The following is a 26,811-nucleotide window of genomic DNA, read 5'->3' on the forward strand; positions in this document are numbered from 1 at the left end:
GGGCTCCTTTCATCTGGGAGTTATCCGCATCCGTGCGGAATTTCAACAGGCAGCCGGCCACTCCAGGCCACCTGGCCTTGGAGTGGAGCGATGGCTTTTCCCCAGAGAAACAAAAGTCACCCGGCCAGGTTCCTGATGTCAGTTTGCAGGAGGCACTTGGCACTGTCAAACCAGCCACACGCACCTGTATGGGCACCTTGCATCTGGGAGGTATCCTCATCTGTGCGGAAGTTCAGCAGGCTGCCGGCCACACCAGGCCACCGGGCAATGGACATGAACGATGCCCTTTCCCGTGAGAAACAAAAGTCACCAGGCCAGGTTCCTGATGTCAGTTTGCAGGAGGCGCTTGGCACTGTCAAACCAGCCACAGTTGCCTGTGGTGGTACTTTCCATCTGGGAGGTATCTTCAACAGTGCGGAATTTCAGCAGGCAGCCAGCCACTCTGGGCCACCCGACCATGGATAGGAATGAAAGGCTTTCCCCTGAGAAACAAAACTCACAAGGCTAGGTTCCTGATGTCAGTTTGCAGGAGGCACTTGGCACTGTCAAACCAGCCACAGGTGCCTGTGGGGGCACTTTTCATCTGGGAGGCATCCTGATCCATGCGGAATTTCAGCAGGCAGCCGGCCACTCCGGGCCACTGGGCTCTGAACAAGAATGATGGCCTTTCCCCAGAGAAACAAAACTCACAAGGCCAGGTTCCTGATGTCAGTTTGCAGGAGGCACTTGGCACTGTCAAACCAGCCACAGTTGCCTGTGGGGGCTCCTTTCATCTGGGAGTTATCCGCATCCGTGCGGAATTTCAACAGGCAGCCGGCCACTCCAGGCCACCTGGCCTTGGAGTGGAGCGATGGCTTTTCCCCAGAGAAACAAAAGTCACCCGGCCAGGTTCCTGATGTCAGTTTGCAGGAGGCACTTGGCACTGTCAAACCAGCCACACGCACCTGTATGGGCACCTTGCATCTGGGCGGTATCCTCATCTGTGCGGAAGTTCAGCAGGCTGCCGGCCACACCAGGCCACCGGACACTGGACACGAACGATGCCCTTTCCCGTGAGAAACAAAAGTCACCAGGCCAGGTTCCTGATGTCAGTTTGCAGGAGGCGCTTGGCACTGTCAAACCAGCCACAGTTGCCTGTGGGGGCACTTTCCATCTGGGAGGCATCCCGATCCATGCGGAATTTCAGCAGGCAGCCGGGCACTCCAGGCCGCAAGGCCCTGGAAATGAATCATGGTCTTTCCCCAGAGAAAGGAAAGTCACAAGGCCAGGTTCCTGATGTCATTTTGCAGGAGGCACATGGCACTGTCAAACCAGCCACAGGTGCCTGTAGGGGCACCTTGCATCTCGGCGGCATCCTGATCCATGCCGAATTCCAGCAGGTAGCCGGCCACTCCGGGCCATTAGACCTTGGACACGTACAATGGCCTTTCCCCAGAGAAATAAAAGTCACCAGGCCAGGTTCCTGATGTCAGTTTGCAGGAGGCACTTGGCACTGTCAAACCAGCCACAGTTGCCTGTGGGGGCTCCTTTCATCTGGGAGTTATCCGCATCCGTGCGGAATTTCAACAGGCAGCCGGCCACTCCAGGCCACCTGGCCTTGGAGTGGAGCGATGGCTTTTCCCCAGAGAAACAAAAGTCACCCGGCCAGGTTCCTGATGTCAGTTTGCAGGAGGCACTTGGCACTGTCAAACCAGCCACACGCACCTGTATGGGCACCTTGCATCTGGGAGGTATCCTCATCTGTGCGGAAGTTCAGCAGGCTGCCGGCCACACCAGGCCACCGGGCAATGGACATGAACGATGCCCTTTCCCGTGAGAAACAAAAGTCACCAGGCCAGGTTCCTGATGTCAGTTTGCAGGAGGCGCTTGTCACTGTCAAACCAGCCACAGTTGCCTGTGGTGGTACTTTCCATCTGGGAGGTATCTTCAACAGTGCGGAATTTCAGCAGGCAGCCAGCCACTCTGGGCCACCCGTCCATGGATAGGAACGAAAGGCTTTCCCCTGAGAAACAAAAGACACCAGGCCAGGTTCCTGATGTCAGTTTGCAGGAGGCACTTGGCACTGTCAAACCAGCCACAGGTGCCTGTGAGGGCACTTTTCATCTGGGAGGCATCCCGATCCATGCGGAATTTCAGCAGGCAGCCGGCCACTCCGGGCCACCAGGCCCTGGACAAGAACCACGGCTTTTCCCTAGGGAAACAAAAGTCACCCGGCCAGGTTCCTGATGTCAGTTTGCAGGAGGCACTTGGCACTGTCAAACCAGCCACAGTTGCCTGTGGGGGCACTTTCCATCTGGGAGGCATCCCGATCCATGCGGAATTTCAGCAGGCAGCCGGGCACTCCAGGCCGCAAGGCCCTGGACATGAATCATGGTCTTTCCCCAGAGAAAGGAAAGTCACAAGGCCAGGTTCCTGATGTCATTTTGCAGGAGGCACATGGCACTGTCAAACCAGCCACAGGTGCCTGTGGGGGCACCTTGCATCTCGGCGGCATCCTGATCCATGCCGAATTCCAGCAGGCAGCCGGCCACTCCGGGCCATTAGACCTTGGACACGTACAATGGCCTTTCCCCAGAGAAATAAAAGTCACCAGGCCAGGTTCCTGATGTCAGTTTGCAGGAGGCACTTGGCACTGTCAAACCAGCCACAGTTGCCTGTGGGGGCTCCTTTCATCTGGGAGTTATCCGCATCCGTGCGGAATTTCAACAGGCAGCCGGCCACTCCAGGCCACCTGGCCTTGGAGTGGAGCGATGGCTTTTCCCCAGAGAAACAAAAGTCACCCGGCCAGGTTCCTGATGTCAGTTTGCAGGAGGCACTTGGCACTGTCAAACCAGCCACACGCACTTGTATGGGCACCTTGCATCTGGGAGGTATCCTCATCTGTGCGGAAGTTCAGCAGGCTGCCGGCCACACCAGGCCACCGGGCAATGGACATGAACGATGCCCTTTCCCGTGAGAAACAAAAGTCACCAGGCCAGGTTCCTGATGTCAGTTTGCAGGAGGCGCTTGGCACTGTCAAACCAGCCACAGTTGCCTGTGGTGGTACTTTCCATCTGGGAGGTATCTTCAACAGTGCGGAATTTCAGCAGGCAGCCAGCCACTCTGGGCCACCCGTCCATGGATAGGAACGAAAGGCTTTCCCCAGAGAAACAAAACTCACCCGGCCAGGTTCCTGATGTCAGTTTGCAGGAGGCACTTGGCACTGTCAAACCAGCCACAGGTGCCTGTGGGGGCACCTTACATCTGGGAGGTATCCTGATCCGTGTGGAATTTCAGCAGGCAGCAGGCAAGTACGGGCCACCGGGCCCTGGACATGAACCATGGCCTTTCCCCAGAGAAATAAAAGTCACCAGGCCAGGTTTCTGATGTCAGTTTGCAGGAAGCACTTGGCACTGTCAAACCAGCCACAGTTGCCTGTGGGGGCACCTTTCATCTCGGCGGCATCCTGGTCCGTGCAGAATTTCAGCAGGGGGCCGGCCACTCAGGACACCAGGCTCAGGATATGAACCATGGCCTTTCCCCAGAGAAACAAAAGTCACCAGGCCAGGTTCCTGATGTCAGTTTGCAGGAGGCACTTGGCACTGTCAAACCAGCCACAGGTGCCTGTGGGGGCACCTTGCATCTCGGCGGCATCCTGATCCATGCCGAATTCCAGCAGGCAGCCGGCCACTCCGGGCCATTAGACCTTGGACACGTACAATGGCCTTTCCCCAGAGAAATAAAAGTCACCAGGCCAGGTTCCTGATGTCAGTTTGCAGGAGGCACTTGGCACTGTCAAACCAGCCACAGTTGCCTGTGGGGGCTCCTTTCATCTGGGAGTTATCCGCATCCGTGCGGAATTTCAACAGGCAGCCGGCCACTCCAGGCCACCTGGCCTTGGAGTGGAGCGATGGCTTTTCCCCAGAGAAACAAAAGTCACCCGGCCAGGTTCCTGATGTCAGTTTGCAGGAGGCACTTGGCACTGTCAAACCAGCCACACGCACCTGTATGGGCACCTTGCATCTGGGAGGTATCCTCATCTGTGCGGAAGTTCAGCAGGCTGCCGGCCACACCAGGCCACCGGGCAATGGACATGAACGATGCCCTTTCCCGTGAGAAACAAAAGTCACCAGGCCAGGTTCCTGATGTCAGTTTGCAGGAGGCGCTTGGCACTGTCAAACCAGCCACAGTTGCCTGTGGTGGTACTTTCCATCTGGGAGGTATCTTCAACAGTGCGGAATTTCAGCAGGCAGCCAGCCACTCTGGGCCACCCGTCCATGGATAGGAACGAAAGGCTTTCCCCAGAGAAACAAAACTCACCCGGCCAGGTTCCTGATGTCAGTTTGCAGGAGGCACTTGGCACTGTCAAACCAGCCACAGGTGCCTGTGGGGGCACCTTACATCTGGGAGGTATCCTTATCCGTGTGGAATTTCAGCAGGCAGCAGGCAAGTACGGGCCACCGGGCCCTGGACATGAACCATGGCCTTTCCCCTGAGAAAGAAAATCACCAGGCCAGGTTTCTGATGTCAGTTTGCAGGAAGCACTTGGCACTGTCAAACCAGCCACAGTTGCCTGTGGGGGCACCTTTCATCTCGGCGGCATCCTGGTCCGTGCAGAATTTCAGCAGGGGGCCGGCCACTCAGGACACCAGGCTCAGGATATGAACCATGGCCTTTCCCCAGAGAAACAAAAGTCACCAGGCCAGGTTCCTGATGTCAGTTTGCAGGAGGCACTTGGCACTGTCAAACCAGCCACAGGTGCCTGTGGGGGCACCTTGCATCTCGGCGGCATCCTGATCCATGCCGAATTCCAGCAGGCAGCCGGCCACTCCGGGCCATTAGACCTTGGACACGTACAATGGCCTTTCCCCAGAGAAATAAAAGTCACCAGGCCAGGTTCCTGATGTCAGTTTGCAGGAGGCACTTGGCACTGTCAAACCAGCCACAGTTGCCTGTGGGGGCTCCTTTCATCTGGGAGTTATCCGCATCCGTGCGGAATTTCAACAGGCAGCCGGCCACTCCAGGCCACCTGGCCTTGGAGTGGAGCGATGGCTTTTCCCCAGAGAAACAAAAGTCACCCGGCCAGGTTCCTGATGTCAGTTTGCAGGAGGCACTTGGCACTGTCAAACCAGCCACACGCACCTGTATGGGCACCTTGCATCTGGGAGGTATCCTCATCTGTGCGGAAGTTCAGCAGGCTGCCGGCCACACCAGGCCACCGGGCACTGGACACGAACGATGCCCTTTCCCGTGAGAAACAAAAGTCACCAGGCCAGGTTCCTGATGTCAGTTTGCAGGAGGCGCTTGGCACTGTCAAACCAGCCACAGTTGCCTGTGGTGGTACTTTCCATCTGGGAGGTATCTTCAACAGTGCGGAATTTCAGCAGGCAGCCAGCCACTCTGGGCCACCCGACCATGGATAGGAATGAAAGGCTTTCCCCTGAGAAACAAAACTCACAAGGCTAGGTTCCTGATGTCAGTTTGCAGGAGGCACTTGGCACTGTCAAACCAGCCACAGGTGCCTGTGGGGGCACTTTTCATCTGGGAGGCATCCTGATCCATGCGGAATTTCAGCAGGCAGCCGGCCACTCCGGGCCACTGGGCTCTGAACAAGAATGATGGCCTTTCCCCAGAGAAACAAAACTCACAAGGCCAGGTTCCTGATGTCAGTTTGCAGGAGGCACTTGGCACTGTCAAACCAGCCACAGTTGCCTGTGGGGGCTCCTTTCATCTGGGAGTTATCCGCATCCGTGCGGAATTTCAACAGGCAGCCGGCCACTCCAGGCCACCTGGCCTTGGAGTGGAGCGATGGCTTTTCCCCAGAGAAACAAAAGTCACCCGGCCAGGTTCCTGATGTCAGTTTGCAGGAGGCACTTGGCACTGTCAAACCAGCCACACGCACCTGTATGGGCACCTTGCATCTGGGCGGTATCCTCATCTGTGCGGAAGTTCAGCAGGCTGCCGGCCACACCAGGCCACCGGACACTGGACACGAACGATGCCCTTTCCCGTGAGAAACAAAAGTCACCAGGCCAGGTTCCTGATGTCAGTTTGCAGGAGGCGCTTGGCACTGTCAAACCAGCCACAGTTGCCTGTGGGGGCACTTTCCATCTGGGAGGCATCCCGATCCATGCGGAATTTCAGCAGGCAGCCGGGCACTCCAGGCCGCAAGGCCCTGGAAATGAATCATGGTCTTTCCCCAGAGAAAGGAAAGTCACAAGGCCAGGTTCCTGATGTCATTTTGCAGGAGGCACATGGCACTGTCAAACCAGCCACAGGTGCCTGTGGGGGCACCTTGCATCTCGGCGGCATCCTGATCCATGCCGAATTCCAGCAGGTAGCCGGCCACTCCGGGCCATTAGACCTTGGACACGTACAATGGCCTTTCCCCAGAGAAATAAAAGTCACCAGGCCAGGTTCCTGATGTCAGTTTGCAGGAGGCACTTGGCACTGTCAAACCAGCCACAGTTGCCTGTGGGGGCTCCTTTCATCTGGGAGTTATCCGCATCCGTGCGGAATTTCAACAGGCAGCCGGCCACTCCAGGCCACCTGGCCTTGGAGTGGAGCGATGGCTTTTCCCCAGAGAAACAAAAGTCACCCGGCCAGGTTCCTGATGTCAGTTTGCAGGAGGCACTTGGCACTGTCAAACCAGCCACACGCACCTGTATGGGCACCTTGCATCTGGGAGGTATCCTCATCTGTGCGGAAGTTCAGCAGGCTGCCGGCCACACCAGGCCACCGGGCAATGGACATGAACGATGCCCTTTCCCGTGAGAAACAAAAGTCACCAGGCCAGGTTCCTGATGTCAGTTTGCAGGAGGCGCTTGTCACTGTCAAACCAGCCACAGTTGCCTGTGGTGGTACTTTCCATCTGGGAGGTATCTTCAACAGTGCGGAATTTCAGCAGGCAGCCAGCCACTCTGGGCCACCCGTCCATGGATAGGAACGAAAGGCTTTCCCCTGAGAAACAAAAGACACCAGGCCAGGTTCCTGATGTCAGTTTGCAGGAGGCACTTGGCACTGTCAAACCAGCCACAGGTGCCTGTGAGGGCACTTTTCATCTGGGAGGCATCCCGATCCATGCGGAATTTCAGCAGGCAGCCGGCCACTCCGGGCCACCAGGCCCTGGACAAGAACCACGGCTTTTCCCTAGGGAAACAAAAGTCACCCGGCCAGGTTCCTGATGTCAGTTTGCAGGAGGCACTTGGCACTGTCAAACCAGCCACAGTTGCCTGTGGGGGCACTTTCCATCTGGGAGGCATCCCGATCCATGCGGAATTTCAGCAGGCAGCCGGGCACTCCAGGCCGCAAGGCCCTGGACATGAATCATGGTCTTTCCCCAGAGAAAGGAAAGTCACAAGGCCAGGTTCCTGATGTCATTTTGCAGGAGGCACATGGCACTGTCAAACCAGCCACAGGTGCCTGTGGGGGCACCTTGCATCTCGGCGGCATCCTGATCCATGCCGAATTCCAGCAGGCAGCCGGCCACTCCGGGCCATTAGACCTTGGACACGTACAATGGCCTTTCCCCAGAGAAATAAAAGTCACCAGGCCAGGTTCCTGATGTCAGTTTGCAGGAGGCACTTGGCACTGTCAAACCAGCCACAGTTGCCTGTGGGGGCTCCTTTCATCTGGGAGTTATCCGCATCCGTGCGGAATTTCAACAGGCAGCCGGCCACTCCAGGCCACCTGGCCTTGGAGTGGAGCGATGGCTTTTCCCCAGAGAAACAAAAGTCACCCGGCCAGGTTCCTGATGTCAGTTTGCAGGAGGCACTTGGCACTGTCAAACCAGCCACACGCACTTGTATGGGCACCTTGCATCTGGGAGGTATCCTCATCTGTGCGGAAGTTCAGCAGGCTGCCGGCCACACCAGGCCACCGGGCAATGGACATGAACGATGCCCTTTCCCGTGAGAAACAAAAGTCACCAGGCCAGGTTCCTGATGTCAGTTTGCAGGAGGCGCTTGGCACTGTCAAACCAGCCACAGTTGCCTGTGGTGGTACTTTCCATCTGGGAGGTATCTTCAACAGTGCGGAATTTCAGCAGGCAGCCAGCCACTCTGGGCCACCCGTCCATGGATAGGAACGAAAGGCTTTCCCCAGAGAAACAAAACTCACCCGGCCAGGTTCCTGATGTCAGTTTGCAGGAGGCACTTGGCACTGTCAAACCAGCCACAGGTGCCTGTGGGGGCACCTTACATCTGGGAGGTATCCTGATCCGTGTGGAATTTCAGCAGGCAGCAGGCAAGTACGGGCCACCGGGCCCTGGACATGAACCATGGCCTTTCCCCAGAGAAATAAAAGTCACCAGGCCAGGTTTCTGATGTCAGTTTGCAGGAAGCACTTGGCACTGTCAAACCAGCCACAGTTGCCTGTGGGGGCACCTTTCATCTCGGCGGCATCCTGGTCCGTGCAGAATTTCAGCAGGGGGCCGGCCACTCAGGACACCAGGCTCAGGATATGAACCATGGCCTTTCCCCAGAGAAACAAAAGTCACCAGGCCAGGTTCCTGATGTCAGTTTGCAGGAGGCACTTGGCACTGTCAAACCAGCCACAGGTGCCTGTGGGGGCACCTTGCATCTCGGCGGCATCCTGATCCATGCCGAATTCCAGCAGGCAGCCGGCCACTCCGGGCCATTAGACCTTGGACACGTACAATGGCCTTTCCCCAGAGAAATAAAAGTCACCAGGCCAGGTTCCTGATGTCAGTTTGCAGGAGGCACTTGGCACTGTCAAACCAGCCACAGTTGCCTGTGGGGGCTCCTTTCATCTGGGAGTTATCCGCATCCGTGCGGAATTTCAACAGGCAGCCGGCCACTCCAGGCCACCTGGCCTTGGAGTGGAGCGATGGCTTTTCCCCAGAGAAACAAAAGTCACCCGGCCAGGTTCCTGATGTCAGTTTGCAGGAGGCACTTGGCACTGTCAAACCAGCCACACGCACCTGTATGGGCACCTTGCATCTGGGAGGTATCCTCATCTGTGCGGAAGTTCAGCAGGCTGCCGGCCACACCAGGCCACCGGGCAATGGACATGAACGATGCCCTTTCCCGTGAGAAACAAAAGTCACCAGGCCAGGTTCCTGATGTCAGTTTGCAGGAGGCGCTTGGCACTGTCAAACCAGCCACAGTTGCCTGTGGTGGTACTTTCCATCTGGGAGGTATCTTCAACAGTGCGGAATTTCAGCAGGCAGCCAGCCACTCTGGGCCACCCGTCCATGGATAGGAACGAAAGGCTTTCCCCAGAGAAACAAAACTCACCCGGCCAGGTTCCTGATGTCAGTTTGCAGGAGGCACTTGGCACTGTCAAACCAGCCACAGGTGCCTGTGGGGGCACCTTACATCTGGGAGGTATCCTGATCCGTGTGGAATTTCAGCAGGCAGCAGGCAAGTACGGGCCACCGGGCCCTGGACATGAACCATGGCCTTTCCCCTGAGAAAGAAAATCACCAGGCCAGGTTTCTGATGTCAGTTTGCAGGAAGCACTTGGCACTGTCAAACCAGCCACAGTTGCCTGTGGGGGCACCTTTCATCTCGGCGGCATCCTGGTCCGTGCAGAATTTCAGCAGGGGGCCGGCCACTCAGGACACCAGGCTCAGGATATGAACCATGGCCTTTCCCCAGAGAAACAAAAGTCACCAGGCCAGGTTCCTGATGTCAGTTTGCAGGAGGCACTTGGCACTGTCAAACCAGCCACAGGTGCCTGTGGGGGCACCTTGCATCTCGGCGGCATCCTGATCCATGCCGAATTCCAGCAGGCAGCCGGCCACTCCGGGCCATTAGACCTTGGACACGTACAATGGCCTTTCCCCAGAGAAATAAAAGTCACCAGGCCAGGTTCCTGATGTCAGTTTGCAGGAGGCACTTGGCACTGTCAAACCAGCCACAGTTGCCTGTGGGGGCTCCTTTCATCTGGGAGTTATCCGCATCCGTGCGGAATTTCAACAGGCAGCCGGCCACTCCAGGCCACCTGGCCTTGGAGTGGAGCGATGGCTTTTCCCCAGAGAAACAAAAGTCACCCGGCCAGGTTCCTGATGTCAGTTTGCAGGAGGCACTTGGCACTGTCAAACCAGCCACACGCACCTGTATGGGCACCTTGCATCTGGGAGGTATCCTCATCTGTGCGGAAGTTCAGCAGGCTGCCGGCCACACCAGGCCACCGGGCACTGGACACGAACGATGCCCTTTCCCGTGAGAAACAAAAGTCACCAGGCCAGGTTCCTGATGTCAGTTTGCAGGAGGCGCTTGGCACTGTCAAACCAGCCACAGTTGCCTGTGGTGGTACTTTCCATCTGGGAGGTATCTTCAACAGTGCGGAATTTCAGCAGGCAGCCAGCCACTCTGGGCCACCCGTCCATGGATAGGAACGAAAGGCTTTCCCCTGAGAAACAAAACTCACAAGGCAAGGTTCCTGATGTCAGTTTGCAGGAGGCACTTGGCACTGTCAAACCAGCCACAGGTGCCTGTGGGGGCACTTTTCATCTGGGAGGCATCCTGATCCATGCGGAATTTCAGCAGGCAGCCGGCCACTCCGGGCCACTGGGCTCTGAACAAGAATGATGGCCTTTCCCCAGAGAAACAAAACTCACAAGGCCAGGTTCCTGATGTCAGTTTGCAGGAGGCACTTGGCACTGTCAAACCAGCCACAGTTGCCTGTGGTGGCACCTTACATCTGGGAGGTATCCTGATCCGTGTGGAATTTCAGCAGGCAGCAGGCAAGTACGGGCCACCGGGCCCTGGACATGAACCATGGCCTTTCCCCTGAGAAAGAAAATCACCAGGCCAGGTTTCTGATGTCAGTTTGCAGGAAGCACTTGGCACTGTCAAACCAGCCACAGTTGCCTCTGGGGGCACCTTTCATCTCGGCGGCATCCTGGTCCGTGCAGAATTTCAGCAGGGGGCCGGCCACTCAGGACACCAGGCTCAGGATATGAACCATGGCCTTTCCCCAGAGAAACAAAAGTCACCAGGCCAGGTTCCTGATGTCAGTTTGCAGGAGGCACTTGGCACTGTCAAACCAGCCACAGGTGCCTGTGGGGCACCTTGCATCTCGGAGGTATCCTGATCCGTGCGGAATTTCAGCAGTCAGCCGGCCACTTTGGGCCACAGTTTGTAGGATATGAACCATGGCCTTTCCCCAGAGAAACAAAAGTCACCAGGTCAGGTTCCTGATGTCAGTGTGCAGGAGGCACTTGGCACTGTCAAACCAGCCACAGTTGCCTCTGGGGGCACCTTGCATCTCGGCGGCATCCTGATCCATGCCGAATTCCAGCAGGCAGCCGGCCACTCCGGGCCATTAGACCTTGGACACGTACAATGGCCTTTCCCCAGAGAAATAAAAGTCACCAGGCCAGGTTCCTGATGTCAGTTTGCAGGAGGCACTTGGCACTGTCAAACCAGCCACAGTTGCCTGTGGGGGCTCCTTTCATCTGGGAGTTATCCGCATCCGTGCGGAATTTCAACAGGCAGCCGGCCACTCCAGGCCACCTGGCCTTGGAGTGGAGCGATGGCTTTTCCCCAGAGAAACAAAAGTCACCCGGCCAGGTTCCTGATGTCAGTTTGCAGGAGGCACTTGGCACTGTCAAACCAGCCACACGCACCTGTATGGGCACCTTGCATCTGGGAGGTATCCTCATCTGTGCGGAAGTTCAGCAGGCTGCCGGCCACACCAGGCCACCGGGCAATGGACATGAACGATGCCCTTTCCCGTGAGAAACAAAAGTCACCAGGCCAGGTTCCTGATGTCAGTTTGCAGGAGGCGCTTGGCACTGTCAAACCAGCCACAGTTGCCTGTGGTGGTACTTTCCATCTGGGAGGTATCTTCAACAGTGCGGAATTTCAGCAGGCAGCCAGCCACTCTGGGCCACCCGTCCATGGATAGGAACGAAAGGCTTTCCCCAGAGAAACAAAACTCACCCGGCCAGGTTCCTGATGTCAGTTTGCAGGAGGCACTTGGCACTGTCAAACCAGCCACAGGTGCCTGTGGGGGCACTTTTCATCTGGGAGGCATCCTGATCCATGCGGAATTTCAGCAGGCAGCCGGCCACTGCGGGCCACTGGGCTCTGAACAAGAATGATGGCCTTTCCCCAGAGAAACAAAACTCACCAGGCCAGGTTCCTGATGTCAGTTTGCAGGAGGCACTTGGCACTGTCAAACCAGCCACAGTTGCCTGTGGTGGCACCTTACATCTGGGAGGTATCCTGATCCGTGTGGAATTTCAGCAGGCAGCAGGCAAGTACGGGCCACCGGGCCCTGGACATGAACCATGGCCTTTCCCCTGAGAAAGAAAATCACCAGGCCAGGTTTCTGATGTCAGTTTGCAGGAAGCACTTGGCACTGTCAAACCAGCCACAGTTGCCTGTGGGGGCTCCTTTCATCTGGGAGTTATCCGCATCCGTGCGGAATTTCAACAGGCAGCCGGCCACTCCAGGCCATCTGGCCCTGGAGTGGAGCGATGGCTTTTCCCCAGAGAAACAAAAGTCACCAGGCCAGGTTCCTGATGTCAGTTTGCAGGAGGCACTTGGCACTGTCAAACCAGCCACACGCACCTGTATGGGCACCTTGCATCTGGGAGGTATCCTCATCTGTGCGGAAGTTCAGCAGGCTGCCGGCCACACCAGGCCACCGGGCACTGGACACGAACGATGCCCTTTCCACTGAGAAACAAAAGTCACCAGGCCAGGTTCCTGATGTCAGTTTGCAGGAGGCGCTTGGCACTGTCAAACCAGCCACAGTTGCCTGTGGTGGTACTTTCCATCTGGGAGGTATCTTCAACAGTGCGGAATTTCAGCAGGCAGCCAGCCACTCTGGGCCACCCGTCCATGGATAGGAACGAAAGGCTTTCCCCTGAGAAACAAAAGACACCAGGCCAGGTTCCTGATGTCAGTTTGCAGGAGGCACTTGGCACTGTCAAACCAGCCACAGGTGCCTGTGGGGGCACTTTTCATCTGGGAGGCATCCCGATCCATGCGGAATTTCAGCAGGCAGCCGGCCACTCCGGGCCACCAGGCCCTGGACAAGAACCACGGCTTTTCCCTAGGGAAACAAAAGTCACCCGGCCAGGTTCCTGATGTCAGTTTGCAGGAGGCACTTGGCACTGTCAAACCAGCCACAGTTGCCTGTGGGGGCACTTTCCATCTGGGAGGCATACCGATCCATGCGGAATTTCAGCAGGCAGCCGGACACACCAGGCCGCAAGGCCCTGGACATGAATCATGGTCTTTCCCCAGAGAAAGGAAAGTCACAAGGCCAGGTTCCTGATGTCATTTTGCAGGAGGCACATGGCACTGTCAAACCAGCCACAGGTGCCTGTGGGGGCACCTTGCATCTCGGCGGCATCCTGATCCATGCCGAATTCCAGCAGGCAGCCGGCCACTCCGGGCCATTAGACCTTGGACACGTACAATGGCCTTTCCCCAGAGAAATAAAAGTCACCAGGCCAGGTTCCTGATGTCAGTTTGCAGGAGGCACTTGGCACTGTCAAACCAGCCACAGTTGCCTGTGGGGGCTCCTTTCATCTGGGAGTTATCCGCATCCGTGCGGAATTTCAACAGGCAGCCGGCCACTCCAGGCCACCTGGCCTTGGAGTGGAGCGATGGCTTTTCCCCAGAGAAACAAAAGTCACCCGGCCAGGTTCCTGATGTCAGTTTGCAGGAGGCACTTGGCACTGTCAAACCAGCCACACGCACCTGTATGGGCACCTTGCATCTGGGAGGTATCCTCATCTGTGCGGAAGTTCAGCAGGCTGCCGGCCACACCAGGCCACCGGGCAATGGACATGAACGATGCCCTTTCCCGTGAGAAACAAAAGTCACCAGGCCAGGTTCCTGATGTCAGTTTGCAGGAGGCGCTTGGCACTGTCAAACCAGCCACAGTTGCCTGTGGTGGTACTTTCCATCTGGGAGGTATCTTCAACAGTGCGGAATTTCAGCAGGCAGCCAGCCACTCTGGGCCACCCGTCCATGGATAGGAACGAAAGGCTTTCCCCAGAGAAACAAAACTCACCCGGCCAGGTTCCTGATGTCAGTTTGCAGGAGGCACTTGGCACTGTCAAACCAGCCACAGTTGCCTGTGGGGGCTCCTTTCATCTGGGAGTTATCCGCATCCGTGCGGAATTTCAACAGGCAGCCGGCCACTCCAGGCCACCTGGCCTTGGAGTGGAGCGATGGCTTTTCCCCAGAGAAACAAAAGTCACCCGGCCAGGTTCCTGATGTCAGTTTGCAGGAGGCACTTGGCACTGTCAAACCAGCCACACGCACCTGTATGGGCACCTTGCATCTGGGAGGTATCCTCATCTGTGCGGAAGTTCAGCAGGCTGCCGGCCACACCAGGCCACCGGGCAATGGACATGAACGATGCCCTTTCCCGTGAGAAACAAAAGTCACCAGGCCAGGTTCCTGATGTCAGTTTGCAGGAGGCGCTTGGCACTGTCAAACCAGCCACAGTTGCCTGTGGGGGCTCCTTTCATCTGGGAGTTATCCGCATCCGTGCGGAATTTCAACAGGCAGCCGGCCACTCCAGGCCACCTGGCCTTGGAGTGGAGCGATGGCTTTTCCCCAGAGAAACAAAAGTCACCCGGCCAGGTTCCTGATGTCAGTTTGCAGGAGGCACTTGGCACTGTCAAACCAGCCACACGCACCTGTATGGGCACCTTGCATCTGGGAGGTATCCTCATCTGTGCGGAAGTTCAGCAGGCTGCCGGCCACACCAGGCCACCGGGCAATGGACATGAACGATGCCCTTTCCCGTGAGAAACAAAAGTCACCAGGCCAGGTTCCTGATGTCAGTTTGCAGGAGGCGCTTGGCACTGTCAAACCAGCCACAGTTGCCTGTGGTGGTACTTTCCATCTGGGAGGTATCTTCAACAGTGCGGAATTTCAGCAGGCAGCCAGCCACTCTGGGCCACCCGTCCATGGATAGGAACGAAAGGCTTTCCCCAGAGAAACAAAACTCACCCGGCCAGGTTCCTGATGTCAGTTTGCAGGAGGCACTTGGCACTGTCAAACCAGCCACAGGTGCCTGTGGGGGCACTTTTCATCTGGGAGGCATCCTGATCCATGCGGAATTTCAGCAGGCAGCCGGCCACTGCGGGCCACTGGGCTCTGAACAAGAATGATGGCCTTTCCCCAGAGAAACAAAACTCACCAGGCCAGGTTCCTGATGTCAGTTTGCAGGAGGCACTTGGCACTGTCAAACCAGCCACAGTTGCCTGTGGTGGCACCTTACATCTGGGAGGTATCCTGATCCGTGTGGAATTTCAGCAGGCAGCAGGCAAGTACGGGCCACCGGGCCCTGGACATGAACCATGGCCTTTCCCCTGAGAAAGAAAATCACCAGGCCAGGTTCCTGATGTCAGTTTGCAGGAAGCACTTGGCACTGTCAAACCAGCCACAGTTGCCTGTGGGGGCTCCTTTCATCTGGGAGTTATCCGCATCCGTGCGGAATTTCAACAGGCAGCCGGCCACTCCAGGCCACCTGGCCCTGGAGTGGAGCGATGGCTTTTCCCCAGAGAAACAAAAGTCACCAGGCCAGGTTCCTGATGTCAGTTTGCAGGAGGCACTTGGCACTGTCAAACCAGCCACACGCACCTGTATGGGCACCTTGCATCTGGGAGGTATCCTCATCTGTGCGGAAGTTCAGCAGGCTGCCGGCCACACCAGGCCACCGGGCACTGGACACGAACGATGCCCTTTCCCGTGAGAAACAAAAGTCACCAGGCCAGGTTCCTGATGTCAGTTTGCAGGAGGCGCTTGGCACTGTCAAACCAGCCACAGTTGCCTGTGGTGGTACTTTCCATCTGGGAGGTATCTTCAACAGTGCGGAATTTCAGCAGGCAGCCAGCCACTCTGGGCCACCCGTCCATGGATAGGAACGAAAGGCTTTCCCCTGAGAAACAAAAGACACCAGGCCAGGTTCCTGATGTCAGTTTGCAGGAGGCACCTGGCACTGTCAAACCAGCCACAGGTGCCTGTGGGGGCACTTTTCATCTGGGAGGCATCCCGATCCATGCGGAATTTCAGCAGGCAGCCGGCCACTCCGGGCCACCAGGCCCTGGACAAGAACCACGGCTTTTCCCTAGGGAAACAAAAGTCACCCGGCCAGGTTCCTGATGTCAGTTTGCAGGAGGCACTTGGCACTGTCAAACCAGCCACAGGTGCATGTGGGGGCACTTTCCATCTGGGAGGCATCCCGATCCATGCGGAATTTCAGCAGGCAGCCGGGCACTCCAGGCCGCAAGGCCCTGGACATGAATCATGGTCTTTCCCCAGAGAAAGGAAAGTCACAAGGCCAGGTTCCTGATGTCATTTTGCAGGAGGCACATGGCACTGTCAAACCAGCCACAGGTGCCTGTGGGGGCACCTTGCATCTCGGCGGCATCCTGATCCATGCCGAATTCCAGCAGGCAGCCGGCCACTCCGGGCCATTAGACCTTGGACACGTACAATGGCCTTTCCCCAGAGAAATAAAAGTCACCAGGCCAGGTTCCTGATGTCAGTTTGCAGGAGGCACTTGGCACTGTCAAACCAGCCACAGTTGCCTGTGGGGGCTCCTTTCATCTGGGAGTTATCCGCATCCGTGCGGAATTTCAACAGGCAGCCGGCCACTCCAGGCCACCTGGCCTTGGAGTGGAGCGATGGCTTTTCCCCAGAGAAACAAAAGTCACCCGGCCAGGTTCCTGTTGTCAGTTTGCAGGAGGCACTTGGCACTGTCAAACCAGCCACACGCACCTGTATGGGCACCTTGCATCTGGGAGGTATCCTCATCTGTGCGGAAGTTCAGCAGGCTGCCGGCCACACCAGGCCACCGGGCAATGGACATGAACGATGCCCTTTCCCGTGAGAAACAAAAGTCACCAGGCCAGGTTCCTGATGTCAGTTTGCAGGAGGCGCTTGGCACTGTCAAACCAGCCACAGTTGCCTGTGGTGGTACTTTCCATCTGGGAGGTATCTTCAACAGTGCGGAATTTCAGCAGGCAGCCAGCCACTCTGGGCCACCCGTCCATGGATAGGAACGAAAGGCTTTCCCCAGAGAAACAAAACTCACCCGGCCAGGTTCCTGATGTCAGTTTGCAGGAGGCACTTGGCACTGTCAAACCAGCCACAGGTGCCTGTGGGGGCACTTTTCATCTGGGAGGCATCCTGATCCATGCGGAATTTCAGCAGGCAGCCGGCCACTCCGGGCCACTGGGCTCTGAACAAGAATGATGGCCTTTCCCCAGAGAAACAAAACTCACAAGGCCAGGTTCCTGATGTCAGTTTGCAGGAGGCACTTGGCACTGTCAAACCAGCCACAGTTGCCTGTGGTGGCACCTTACATCTGGGAGGTATCCTGATCCGTGTGGAATTTCAGCAGGCAGCAGGCAAGTACGGGCCACCGGGCCCTGGACATGAACCATGGCCTTTCCCCTGAGAAAGAAAATCACCAGGCCAGGTTTCTGATGTCAGTTTGCAGGAAGCACTTGGCACTGTCAAACCAGCCACAGTTGCCTGTGGGGGCACCTTTCATCTCGGCGGCATCCTGGTCCGTGCAGAATTTCAGCAGGGGGCCGGCCACTCAGGACACCAGGCTCAGGATATGAACCATGGCCTTTCCCCAGAGAAACAAAAGTCACCAGGCCAGGTTCCTGATGTCAGTTTGCAGGAGGCACTTGGCACTGTCAAACCAGCCACAGGTGCCTGTGGGGCACCTTTCATCTCGGAGGTATCCTGATCCGTGCGGAATTTCAGCAGTCAGCCGGCCACTTTGGGCCACAGTTTGTAGGATATGAACCATGGCCTTTCCCCAGAGAAACAAAAGTCACCAGGTCAGGTTCCTGATGTCAGTGTGCAGGAGGCACTTGGCACTGTCAAACCAGCCACAGTTGCCTGTGGTGCCACCTTGCATCTCGGCGGCATCCTGATCCATGCCGAATTCCAGCAGGCAGCCGGCCACTCCGGGCCATTAGACCTTGGACACGTACAATGGCCTTTCCCCAGAGAAATAAAAGTCACCAGGCCAGGTTCCTGATGTCAGTTTGCAGGAGGCACTTGGCACTGTCAAACCAGCCACAGTTGCCTGTGGGGGCTCCTTTCATCTGGGAGTTATCCGCATCCGTGCGGAATTTCAACAGGCAGCCGGCCACTCCAGGCCACCTGGCCCTGGAGTGGAGCGATGGCTTTTCCCCAGAGAAACAAAAGTCACCCGGCCAGGTTCCTGATGTCAGTTTGCAGGAGGCACTTGGCACTGTCAAACCAGCCACACGCACCTGTATGGGCACCTTGCATCTGGGCGGTATCCTCATCTGTGCGGAAGTTCAGCAGGCTGCCGGCCACACCAGGCCACCGGACACTGGACACGAACGATGCCCTTTCCCGTGAGAAACAAAAGTCACCAGGCCAGGTTCCTGATGTCAGTTTGCAGGAGGCGCTTGTCACTGTCAAACCAGCCACAGTTGCCTGTGGTGGTACTTTCCATCTGGGAGGTATCTTCAACAGTGCGGAATTTCAGCAGGCAGCCAGCCACTCTGGGCCACCCGTCCATGGATAGGAACGAAAGGCTTTCCCCTGAGAAACAAAAGACACCAGGCCAGGTTCCTGATGTCAGTTTGCAGGAGGCACTTGGCACTGTCAAACCAGCCACAGGTGCCTGTGGGGGCACTTTTCATCTGGGAGGCATCCCGATCCATGCGGAATTTCAGCAGGCAGCCGGCCACTCCGGGCCACCAGGCCCTGGACAAGAACCACGGCTTTTCCCTAGGGAAACAAAAGTCACCCGGCCAGGTTCCTGATGTCAGTTTGCAGGAGGCACTTGGCACTGTCAAACCAGCCACAGTTGCCTGTGGGGGCACTTTCCATCTGGGAGGCATCCCGATCCATGCGGAATTTCAGCAGGCAGCCGGGCACTCCAGGCCGCAAGGCCCTGGACATGAATCATGGTCTTTCCCCAGAGAAAGGAAAGTCACAAGGCCAGGTTCCTGATGTCATTTTGCAGGAGGCACATGGCACTGTCAAACCAGCCACAGGTGCCTGTGGGGGCACCTTGCATCTCGGCGGCATCCTGATCCATGCCGAATTCCAGCAGGCAGCCGGCCACTCCGGGCCATTAGACCTTGGACACGTACAATGGCCTTTCCCCAGAGAAATAAAAGTCACCAGGCCAGGTTCCTGATGTCAGTTTGCAGGAGGCACTTGGCACTGTCAAACCAGCCACAGTTGCCTGTGGGGGCTCCTTTCATCTGGGAGTTATCCGCATCCGTGCGGAATTTCAACAGGCAGCCGGCCACTCCAGGCCACCTGGCCTTGGAGTGGAGCGATGGCTTTTCCCCAGAGAAACAAAAGTCACCAGGCCAGGTTCCTGATGTCAGTTTGCAGGAGGCACTTGGCACTGTCAAACCAGCCACACGCACCTGTATGGGCACCTTGCATCTGGGAGGTATCCTCATCTGTGCGGAAGTTCAGCAGGCTGCCGGCCACACCAGGCCACCGGGCAATGGACATGAACGATGCCCTTTCCCCAGAGAAACAAAAGTCACCAGGCCAGGTTCCTGATGTCAGTTTGCAGGAGGCACTTGGCACTGTCAAACCAGCCACAGTTGCCTGTGGTGGCACCTTACATCTGGGAGGTATCCTGATCCGTGTGGAATTTCAGCAGGCAGCAGGCAAGTACGGGCCACCGGGCCCTGGACATGAACCATGGCCTTTCCCCTGAGAAAGAAAATCACCAGGCCAGGTTTCTGATGTCAGTTTGCAGGAAGCACTTGGCACTGTCAAACCAGCCACAGTTGCCTGTGGGGGCTCCTTTCATCTGGGAGTTATCCGCATCCGTGCGGAATTTCAACAGGCAGCCGGCCACTCCAGGCCACCTGGCCCTGGAGTGGAGCGATGGCTTTTCCCCAGAGAAACAAAAGTCACCCGGCCAGGTTCCTGATGTCAGTTTGCAGGAGGCACTTGGCACTGTCAAACCAGCCACACGCACCTGTATGGGCACCTTGCATCTGGGAGGTATCCTCATCTGTGCGGAAGTTCAGCAGGCTGCCGGCCACACCAGGCCACCGGGCACTGGACACGAACGATGCCCTTTCCCGTGAGAAACAAAAGTCACCAGGCCAGGTTCCTGATGTCAGTTTGCAGGAGGCACTTGGCACTGTCAAACCAGCCACAGGTGCCTGTGGGGGCACTTTTCATCTGGGAGGCATCCTGATCCATGCGGAATTTCAGCAGGCAGCCGGCCACTCCGGGCCACTGGGCTCTGAACAAGAATGATGGCCTTTCCCCAGAGAAACAAAACTCACAAGGCCAGGTTCCTGATGTCAGTTTGCAGGAGGCACTTGGCACTGTCAAACCAGCCACAGTTGCCTGTGGTGGCACCTTACATCTGGGAGGTATCCTGATCCGTGTGGAATTTCAGCAGGCAGCAGGCAAGTACGGGCCACCGGGCCCTGGACATGAACCATGGCCTTTCCCCTGAGAAAGAAAATCACCAGGCCAGGTTTCTGATGTCAGTTTGCAGGAAGCACTTGGCACTGTCAAACCAGCCACAGTTGCCTGTGGGGGCACCTTTCATCTCGGCGGCATCCTGGTCCGTGCAGAATTTCAGCAGGGGGCCGGCCACTCAGGACACCAGGCTCAGGATATGAACCATGGCCTTTCCCCAGAGAAACAAAAGTCACCAGGCCAGGTTCCTGATGTCAGTTTGCAGGAGGCACTTGGCACTGTCAAACCAGCCACAGGTGCCTGTGGGGCACCTTTCATCTCGGAGGTATCCTGATCCGTGCGGAATTTCAGCAGTCAGCCGGCCACTTTGGGCCACAGTTTGTAGGATATGAACCATGGCCTTTCCCCAGAGAAACAAAAGTCACCAGGTCAGGTTCCTGATGTCAGTGTGCAGGAGGCACTTGGCACTGTCAAACCAGCCACAGTTGCCTGTGGTGCCACCTTGCATCTCGGCGGCATCCTGATCCATGCCGAATTCCAGCAGGCAGCCGGCCACTCCGGGCCATTAGACCTTGGACACGTACAATGGCCTTTCCCCAGAGAAATAAAAGTCACCAGGCCAGGTTCCTGATGTCAGTTTGCAGGAGGCACTTGGCACTGTCAAACCAGCCACAGTTGCCTGTGGGGGCTCCTTTCATCTGGGAGTTATCCGCATCCGTGCGGAATTTCAACAGGCAGCCGGCCACTCCAGGCCACCTGGCCCTGGAGTGGAGCGATGGCTTTTCCCCAGAGAAACAAAAGTCACCCGGCCAGGTTCCTGATGTCAGTTTGCAGGAGGCACTTGGCACTGTCAAACCAGCCACACGCACCTGTATGGGCACCTTGCATCTGGGCGGTATCCTCATCTGTGCGGAAGTTCAGCAGGCTGCCGGCCACACCAGGCCACCGGACACTGGACACGAACGATGCCCTTTCCCGTGAGAAACAAAAGTCACCAGGCCAGGTTCCTGATGTCAGTTTGCAGGAGGCGCTTGTCACTGTCAAACCAGCCACAGTTGCCTGTGGTGGTACTTTCCATCTGGGAGGTATCTTCAACAGTGCGGAATTTCAGCAGGCAGCCAGCCACTCTGGGCCACCCGTCCATGGATAGGAACGAAAGGCTTTCCCCTGAGAAACAAAAGACACCAGGCCAGGTTCCTGATGTCAGTTTGCAGGAGGCACTTGGCACTGTCAAACCAGCCACAGGTGCCTGTGGGGGCACTTTTCATCTGGGAGGCATCCCGATCCATGCGGAATTTCAGCAGGCAGCCGGCCACTCCGGGCCACCAGGCCCTGGACAAGAACCACGGCTTTTCCCTAGGGAAACAAAAGTCACCCGGCCAGGTTCCTGATGTCAGTTTGCAGGAGGCACTTGGCACTGTCAAACCAGCCACAGTTGCCTGTGGGGGCACTTTCCATCTGGGAGGCATCCCGATCCATGCGGAATTTCAGCAGGCAGCCGGGCACTCCAGGCCGCAAGGCCCTGGACATGAATCATGGTCTTTCCCCAGAGAAAGGAAAGTCACAAGGCCAGGTTCCTGATGTCATTTTGCAGGAGGCACATGGCACTGTCAAACCAGCCACAGGTGCCTGTGGGGGCACCTTGCATCTCGGCGGCATCCTGATCCATGCCGAATTCCAGCAGGCAGCCGGCCACTCCGGGCCATTAGACCTTGGACACGTACAATGGCCTTTCCCCAGAGAAATAAAAGTCACCAGGCCAGGTTCCTGATGTCAGTTTGCAGGAGGCACTTGGCACTGTCAAACCAGCCACAGTTGCCTGTGGGGGCACTTTCCATCTGGGAGGCATCCCGATCCATGCGGAATTTCAGCAGGCAGCCGGGCACTCCAGGCCGCAAGGCCCTGGACATGAATCATGGTCTTTCCCCAGAGAAAGGAAAGTCACAAGGCCAGGTTCCTGATGTCATTTTGCAGGAGGCACATGGCACTGTCAAACCAGCCACAGGTGCCTGTGGGGGCACCTTGCATCTCGGCGGCATCCTGATCCATGCCGAATTCCAGCAGGCAGCCGGCCACTCCGGGCCATTAGACCTTGGACACGTACAATGGCCTTTCCCCAGAGAAATAAAAGTCACCAGGCCAGGTTCCTGATGTCAGTTTGCAGGAGGCACTTGGCACTGTCAAACCAGCCACAGTTGCCTGTGGGGGCTCCTTTCATCTGGGAGTTATCCGCATCCGTGCGGAATTTCAACAGGCAGCCGGCCACTCCAGGCCACCTGGCCTTGGAGTGGAGCGATGGCTTTTCCCCAGAGAAACAAAAGTCACCAGGCCAGGTTCCTGATGTCAGTTTGCAGGAGGCACTTGGCACTGTCAAACCAGCCACACGCACCTGTATGGGCACCTTGCATCTGGGAGGTATCCTCATCTGTGCGGAAGTTCAGCAGGCTGCCGGCCACACCAGGCCACCGGGCAATGGACATGAACGATGCCCTTTCCCCAGAGAAACAAAAGTCACCAGGCCAGGTTCCTGATGTCAGTTTGCAGGAGGCACTTGGCACTGTCAAACCAGCCACAGTTGCCTGTGGTGGCACCTTACATCTGGGAGGTATCCTGATCCGTGTGGAATTTCAGCAGGCAGCAGGCAAGTACGGGCCACCGGGCCCTGGACATGAACCATGGCCTTTCCCCTGAGAAAGAAAATCACCAGGCCAGGTTTCTGATGTCAGTTTGCAGGAAGCACTTGGCACTGTCAAACCAGCCACAGTTGCCTGTGGGGGCTCCTTTCATCTGGGAGTTATCCGCATCCGTGCGGAATTTCAACAGGCAGCCGGCCACTCCAGGCCACCTGGCCCTGGAGTGGAGCGATGGCTTTTCCCCAGAGAAACAAAAGTCACCCGGCCAGGTTCCTGATGTCAGTTTGCAGGAGGCACTTGGCACTGTCAAACCAGCCACACGCACCTGTATGGGCACCTTGCATCTGGGAGGTATCCTCATCTGTGCGGAAGTTCAGCAGGCTGCCGGCCACACCAGGCCACCGGGCACTGGACACGAACGATGCCCTTTCCCGTGAGAAACAAAAGTCACCAGGCCAGGTTCCTGATGTCAGTTTGCAGGAGGCGCTTGGCACTGTCAAACCAGCCACAGTTGCCTGTGGTGGTACTTTCCATCTGGGAGGTATCTTCAACAGTGCGGAATTTCAGCAGGCAGCCAGCCACTCTGGGCCACCCGTCCATGGATAGGAACGAAAGGCTTTCCCCTGAGAAACAAAAGTCACCAGGCCAGGTTCCTGATGTCAGTTTGCAGGAGGCACTTGGCACTGTCAAACCAGCCACAGTTGCCTGTGGTGGCACCTTACATCTGGGAGGCATCCCGATCCATGCGGAATTTCAGCAGGCAGCCGGCCACTCCGGGCCATTAGACCTTGGACACGTACAATGGCCTTTCCCCAGAGAAATAAAAGTCACCAGTCCAGGTTCCTGATGTCAGTTTGCAGGAGGCACTTGGCACTGTCAAACCAGCCACAGTTGCCTGTGGGGGCTCCTTTCATCTGGGAGTTATCCGCATCCGTGCGGAATTTCAACAGGCAGCCAGCCACTCCAGGCCACCTGGCCTTGGAGTGGAGCGATGGCTTTTCCCCAGAGAAACAAAAGTCACCAGGCCAGGTTCCTGATGTCAGTTTGCAGGAGGCACTTGGCACTGTCAAACCAGCCACACGCACCTGTATGGGCACCTTGCATCTGGGAGGTATCCTCATCTGTGCGGAAGTTCAGCAGGCTGCCGGCCACACCAGGCCACCGGGCAATGGACACGAACGATGCCCTTTCCCGTGAGAAACAAAAGTCACCAGGCCAGGTTCCTGATGTCAGTTTGCAGGAGGCACTTGGCACTGTCAAACCAGCCACAGTTGCCTGTGGTGGTACTTTCCATCTGGGAGGTATCTTCAACAGTGCGGAATTTCAGCAGGCAGCCAGCCACTCTGGGCCACCCGTCCATGGATAGGAACGAAAGGCTTTCCCCTGAGAAACAAAAGACACCAGGCCAGGTTCCTGATGTCAGTTTGCAGGAGGCACTTGGCACTGTCAAACCAGCCACAGGTGCCTGTGGGGGCACTTTTCATCTGGGAGGCATCCCGATCCATGCGGAATTTCAGCAGGCAGCCGGCCACTCCGGGCCACCAGGCCCTGGACAAGAACCACGGCTTTTCCCTAGGGAAACAAAAGTCACCCGGCCAGGTTCCTGATGTCAGTTTGCAGGAGGCACTTGGCACTGTCAAACCAGCCACAGTTGCCTGTGGGGGCACTTTCCATCTGGGAGGCATCCCGATCCATGCGGAATTTCAGCAGGCAGCCGGGCACTCCAGGCCGCAAGGCCCTGGACATGAATCATGGTCTTTCCCCAGAGAAAGGAAAGTCACAAGGCCAGGTTCCTGATGTCATTTTGCAGGAGGCACATGGCACTGTCAAACCAGCCACAGGTGCCTGTGGGGGCACCTTGCATCTCGGCTGCATCCTGATCCATGCCGAATTCCAGCAGGCAGCCGGCCACTCCGGGCCATTAGACCTTGGACACGTACAATGGCCTTTCCCCAGAGAAATAAAAGTCACCAGGCCAGGTTCCTGATGTCAGTTTGCAGGAGGCACTTGGCACTGTCAAACCAGCCACAGTTGCCTGTGGGGGCTGCTTTCATCTGGGAGTTATCCGCATCCGTGCGGAATTTCAACAGGCAGCCGGCCACTCCAGGCCACCTGGCCTTGGAGTGGAGCGATGGCTTTTCCCCAGAGAAACAAAAGTCACCAGGCCAGGTTCCTGATGTCAGTTTGCAGGAGGCACTTGGCACTGTCAAACCAGCCACACGCACCTGTATGGGCACCTTGCATCTGGGAGGTATCCTCATCTGTGCGGAAGTTCAGCAGGCTGCCGGCCACACCAGGCCACCGGGCAATGGACATGAACGATGCCCTTTCCCCAGAGAAACAAAAGTCACCAGGCCAGGTTCCTGATGTCAGTTTGCAGGAGGCACTTGGCACTGTCAAACCAGCCACAGTTGCCTGTGGTGGCACCTTACATCTGGGAGGTATCCTGATCCGTGTGGAATATCAGCAGGCAGCAGGCAAGTACGGGCCACCGGGCCCTGGACATGAACCATGGCCTTTCCCCTGAGAAAGAAAATCACCAGGCCAGGTTTCTGATGTCAGTTTGCAGGAAGCACTTGGCACTGTCAAACCAGCCACAGTTGCCTGTGGGGGCTCCTTTCATCTGGGAGTTATCCGCATCCGTGCGGAATTTCAACAGGCAGCCGGCCACTCCAGGCCACCTGGCCCTGGAGTGGAGCGATGGCTTTTCCCCAGAGAAACAAAAGTCACCCGGCCAGGTTCCTGATGTCAGTTTGCAGGAGGCACTTGGCACTGTCAAACCAGCCACACGCACCTGTATGGGCACCTTGCATCTGGGAGGTATCCTCATCTGTGCGGAAGTTCAGCAGGCTGCCGGCCACACCAGGCCACCGGGCACTGGACACGAACGATGCCCTTTCCCGTGAGAAACAAAAGTCACCAGGCCAGGTTCCTGATGTCAGTTTGCAGGAGGCGCTTGGCACTGTCAAACCAGCCACAGTTGCCTGTGGTGGTACTTTCCATCTGGGAGGTATCTTCAACAGTGCGGAATTTCAGCAGGCAGCCAGCCACTCTGGGCCACCCGTCCATGGATAGGAACGAAAGGCTTTCCCCTGAGAAACAAAAGACACCAGGCCAGGTTCCTGATGTCAGTTTGCAGGAGGCACTTGGCACTGTCAAACCAGCCACAGGTGCCTGTGGGGGCACTTTTCATCTGGGAGGCATCCCGATCCATGCGGAATTTCAGCAGGCAGCCGGCCACTCCGGGCCATTAGACCTTGGACACGTACAATGGCCTTTCCCCAGAGAAATAAAAGTCACCAGTCCAGGTTCCTGATGTCAGTTTGCAGGAGGCACTTGGCACTGTCAAACCAGCCACAGTTGCCTGTGGGGGCTCCTTTCATCTGGGAGTTATCCGCATCCGTGCGGAATTTCAACAGGCAGCCAGCCACTCCAGGCCACCTGGCCTTGGAGTGGAGCGATGGCTTTTCCCCAGAGAAACAAAAGTCACCAGGCCAGGTTCCTGATGTCAGTTTGCAGGAGGCACTTGGCACTGTCAAACCAGCCACACGCACCTGTATGGGCACCTTGCATCTGGGAGGTATCCTCATCTGTGCGGAAGTTCAGCAGGCTGCCGGCCACACCAGGCCACCGGGCAATGGACACGAACGATGCCCTTTCCCGTGAGAAACAAAAGTCACCAGGCCAGGTTCCTGATGTCAGTTTGCAGGAGGCACTTGGCACTGTCAAACCAGCCACAGTTGCCTGTGGTGGTACTTTCCATCTGGGAGGTATCTTCAACAGTGCGGAAT

Source organism: Passer domesticus, chromosome 7, assembly GCF_036417665.1.
Source record: "Passer domesticus isolate bPasDom1 chromosome 7, bPasDom1.hap1, whole genome shotgun sequence".
NCBI lineage: Eukaryota > Metazoa > Chordata > Aves > Passeriformes > Passeridae > Passer > Passer domesticus.